Here is a 5,172-nt window from a genome sequence, read left to right on the forward strand (position 1 = left end):
GGGGGAAGGAGGAAAGAAGAAGGGAGGGAGGGAGGAAGGAGGAAGGAGAGAGGGAGGAAGGAAGGAAAGATGGAAGGAAGAAGGAGGGAAGGAGGGAAGAAAGGAGGGAAGGAAGGAAGGAGGAGGGAAGGAGGGAGGGAGGGAGGGAAGGAAGGAAGGAGGAAGGGTAGAAGGGTAGAAGGGTAGATAAGCCCTCACTGCAGTGGAGTAGGGCTGAGCCACTGTGATCATGGACAGGAACCTAGTGTAGAAATTTGGAGTAATCTCAAATACATGATTAATTTCTACTGCTTCTCCTGGATTATATATTTTCACATGCCTTTCTAAAGGATTCTCCTTGTAGAATGAATCACATATGAATTTTGTCTTTTGGAATCAATGGATTATTCCTTGACAGGGTATCATCCCTATAGACCTTTGCTCCAGTATGTGCAGGACATGGGTGAAGAAGGCATGCTGCTTCCCTTTGCATAGAGGAGAGGGACTGATTCACAGAGTGTTCTTGGGCTATAGGACCTCCTTTCGTGATGGCTTTAGCTTGCCTTTATGTGGCCTGCACTGTATGCACAAAGATGCCAGACAAGGCTTGCTCAGCTTTCTGTGGCTATGAGGAAGATTTTTGAATTATATGAGCTGTGGAAGAATTTTGATGAGAGAATAGAAGTTGCAGCCATTCCTAGTAAGATCCTAAATCCAAAACCACCTCCAAACAGAAGCTCCCTGAGTGACTCTCCCTGGGGCAGGGAGAAACTGCAGGTAAAGGTGGATGGAACGAAGCGATGCACCATTACAGTTACTATAGCTGCAGTGTTAGTTATTTTCATTTTAAGTACTCAGGATTTTTCCAGGAAATTTCCATGTCTTTGGCTAATGAAGATTTCATTATGCCATTGGACTGTTTTGCTTGGGTCAGGTTTCTCCGAAGCAGCAATGACCCCGTTCCTCAGCACCAATATTCTGTAGCTAGTTACTTTCTTCACCACTGTAATAAGCTACTGAAAGAAACGACCTGAAGGTGGGCTTGATTCTGACTCACAATTTTAGGGATGGCAGGGTAGCAGGAGCCTATTACATGGTGCCTTGGTATCACAGAGATCCACCTGCCTCTGCCTCTCCAGTGCTGGCACTAAAGATGTGTGCCATCATGCCCAGCAACATTTTCTTTTTATGTTTTTTAAATTCTTTTAAAATTTTATTTATTTTGTGTATGAGTTTTATATCTGCATGTATGTAAGTGTGCCCATGTCATGCAGTGCCTGGGGAAGTCAGAAAAGGGTGTCAGATCCCCTGGAACTGAAGTAACAGATGGTTGTTATCTGCCATATGGGTGCTGGGATTCAAACCCTGGTCATCTCTAAGAACAGCCAATGCTCTTAACCTCTGAGATATCTCTCCAGCCACCAGAAGTTTCTTAATATGGAGGATATTTGAACATGCTTAGAAAAGATCAGATCAATATACATATATATTGGTCTTTTTGAGACAGGGTCTCCCTATAGCCCCAGCTGGCCTGGAACTCACTATGTAGACCAGGTTGGCCTAGAACTCACAGAGATCCACCTGCCTCTGCCTCCCAAGTGCTGGGATTAAAGGCGTGTGCCACTATGCCTGGCGAAATTTTTTTTTTTAAGAAAGCATCTTCACTGATTAGCATTACTGCTTTCACAGGATCCAATATCATTTTAAACATTTTACTAAGCTTGACAAAAAAAAGTCAGGCTTGGGCTGGAGAAATGGCTGCTGAGATGGCTATAAGAGCATTGGCTGCCCTTGCAGAGGACCCAGGTTTGATTCCCAGCACCCACATGGCAGCTAACAACCTTCCATAACTCCAGTTCCAGGGGAATCCAATGCTCTCTTCTGACCTCCATAGGCATTGCATGACCTGGGTGCACTAACACACATACAGGCAATATACTCATGCACACTAAATAAAAATAATAAATAAAATTTTAAAAATCAGGCTTAAGTGAAGAGGAGGAAGAGGAGGAGGAGAAGGAGGAGGAGGAGGGGAGGAAGAAAAACAAGTTTTTATTGCTTCACATCATCATAAAGAAGTCCATTACTGGGGATGACAGGAAAGCATGGGATTCAGAAACAGAAATAATCAAACAAAAACCAGCCTCGTGTGGGGTTCCCTCCCTCCCCAAGGTTACTGGTTTCAGCGTGAGGCTTTACGTGGTAGCAAAATGGCTGGTAACAATGTCCCATGTTCAAATCAGCTCAAATCAGCAGAAGCCATGCTTGTCTTACAAGTTCAGCAAAAGTCCTAGATTGCTTCCTACTGACTGATTGGGTCATTCGTCCATCCCTGGTTAGAAACAACAGCTAGTGGGAGGCTCTGATTGGCCAGGCCTGAACTATTCCAACCCCTGAAGTTAAATCAAGCAATCCAACTTCACCAGAACATAGACTGAGAATGGAGAAAGATGTGGTCCTCTAGAAACAAAGCAAAACTACTGTCCTACTTCAGAAGAGGAAATAAACACAAACTAAACACCAACAAAAATGTCTGAGCTGGGTGCAAGTGAGGACACAGATTTGTTACTTCCTGTTAGGTCAACTTCCCTTCGGTTCCTTTCAATATAATACATCACATCTCAGGGATTTGGCTAGCTTACCTCTTCCCCCGCTACTGTAATTGTAAATGGACACTCTTTTTCTTCTCTTTGGTCAGCTGAGAAATAGAATACACCATCTCTATTTTTCTGACTTAGAAATGAAATCAATAAGCTATACAAATGTAACATAACAACGATAACAAAAATCTACATAGAGTTTCAAAGATTTGTTTCTGCTCAAAGCCACAATGTGGTGTACAGGTTAGTAAGAATAATCAGACCTTGGGCAATTAGCTCTACTTCCACCAACCTTCAAAGGCTCATGCCAGGTGTTTCTGTGGCCACCTCCTCTGGTAAGCTTTCTGTGTCACTCCCTTCCTGGACGTGTGTTGTTGAGCTCCTCTGACCCTAAGTTCACACTATTGACTTTCTGTTTGCTTAACCATCTAAACCACAGGCTCCTTGGTTTTCAGGCCCCTTGAAGGCGGAGTTTCTGCCTTATCTGCAGTACAAAGTTCACTGTCAGGGACGTACAAGGTGGAGGGTCAATAAATGTTTTCTAAATGAGCAAGTGTCTAATATCCCAATCTCATTTAATCATGGTAACAGATCTATGAAAAAAAAAAAAAAGAAGATCAATCAGGGACTTGTAAGATGAAATAGGTAAAGGACCAAGGTGAGATGGGAGCTCAAATCTATCTGCTGTCAAAGCCTGGTCTTTTGATCACTGCCTTGGGCAAAATGTTTATGTGTAATAAGGTCCAAATTCTTGCTTGGATATCCTAACTAGATGTACTGCCTGCCCATTTACCACTATTCACCTTCATGTGCCTTCCTTCACGGCCCCTGAAAAGACTTGAGCTTTCCTGCCTCTTTGCTTTTGGTGGACTCTGTCAGTTCTGCCTACAGACACCATTTCTTTTTTTAAAAAAATCATCTATCATCTGTCTATCTATCTATCTATCTATCTATCTATCTATCTATCTATCTATCTATCATCTATCTATCTCTATCTATCTATCTATCTATCTATCTATCTATCTATCTATCTATCTATCATCAGCTACCTATCAGCTATCTATCTCTATGATCTAGCTACTATCTATCATCTAGCTATCATCTATCTATCTATCATCTATCTGTTTTATGTATATGGGTGTTTTGCCTGCATTTATGCACCCATGTCATGCAATGCCTGAGGAGGCCTGAAGAGGGCATCAAATCCTCCTGAACCTGGAGTTACAGGCAGTTGTTAACACCCATGAAGGTGTTGGGAAAGAACTGGTTCCTTTGCAAGAGCAGCCAGTGCCCTTAATCACCCAGCCATCTCTGCAGCCCCCAGACAGTTTCTTTTTTCCTTCTTTTCTTTTTTTTTGGTCTTTTTGAGACAGGGTCTCCCTGTAGCCCCAGCTGTCCTGGAACTTACTATGTAGACCAGGCTGGACTTGACCTCAAAGAGATCTGTCTGCCTCTGCCTCTTGAGTGCTGGGATTAAAGGCCACCACACCCAGCCAGACAGTTTCTTTTATGAAACATTTTCTTATCATATAGCCAGAAGAGACATCATTCTCTTCTGAATTGTCATGTCATCTATTACCTAAGCCATGGACATAGCATTATGATTCTGTATGAGCTACTAGTGAACTTCTCAGCTTCCATATCAGACTTCTAGACCACCTCTTGTGCTCTGCATGGACACTGGTACAAAAGTTTGCATAGAGCTAACTTTAAAAATAACTATTGAGTCCAGTGTGGTTGTGCACGCCTTTAATCTCAGCAGTAGGGAGGCAGAGGCAGGCGGATCTCTGTGAGTTTAAGGCCAGCCTGGTCTACATAGTGAGTTCCAGGACAGCTGGGGCTGCAGGGAGACCCTGTCTTAAAAAAGACCAATGAATAAATAAGTAAATGCACTATTGAGTGAACGATGGTGTGGTTTTGGTACCTTTTTGAGAACCTCTTTTCCCTACTGACTAGGGCCCAGAACTATGGAAATCTTTGTTAAATCTTCACTTCTCTTTTCACAGGCTGCGTTTTTTTCAATAGTCAAAGGGATCTTACACACTCAGACCACTAATGATCATGTCAGCAAATTCAAGTAGAGAGGTATTTTTCACAGCTGTTAATAATGTAGACAGAGAGTCAGAAGATATACTTTTGTGATTTTATCTTACTTTATTTTTTAATTAGCAAAAACTAGAGACAGGCAGACAGAAATAAGGGGATTTATTTCAGGTATTTCTAGAGATAATTTATTCCACCAAGAGTAAAAGCCCAAAGTAACCAGAATTTGATTAACTTCCACTAACTGACATCTCCAGTTCACACAAGGAAATGGCGGGGTGGGGTAGGGTGGGTAGTACCCTTTAGCAGAACAGTTCTACCTTTAGCAGACCAAGACAGACAACAGCAGCAAAATAATATCAAAACAGGAACTAGCCATACTTGATCTGTTCAAAATCAGCATGATTTTCAGAAAGAAGCAGCTCAAAATTCTGAGTCATGCAATGAGATCAAAAGATAAAGATTTTACCAGAAAATACATTCAACCAGCCCATATCATTTCCCACAAGTTATGGTTAAATGGTGTCGCATTTGTAAGATCACACGAACT

General features: G+C 42.2%; 1 pseudogene; it reads left to right on the forward strand.

Moving 5' to 3' along the window:
* Positions 1-4,660, forward strand: part of LOC115067273 — a 5,279-nt pseudogene extending 619 nt beyond the window's left edge.
* The last annotated feature ends 512 nt before the right edge of the window (positions 4,661-5,172 follow it).

The sequence above is a fragment of the Nannospalax galili genome, unplaced genomic scaffold, assembly GCF_000622305.1.
Source record: "Nannospalax galili isolate Female #2095 unplaced genomic scaffold, S.galili_v1.0 scaffold805, whole genome shotgun sequence".
NCBI classification, from domain to species: Eukaryota; Metazoa; Chordata; class Mammalia; order Rodentia; family Spalacidae; genus Nannospalax; species Nannospalax galili.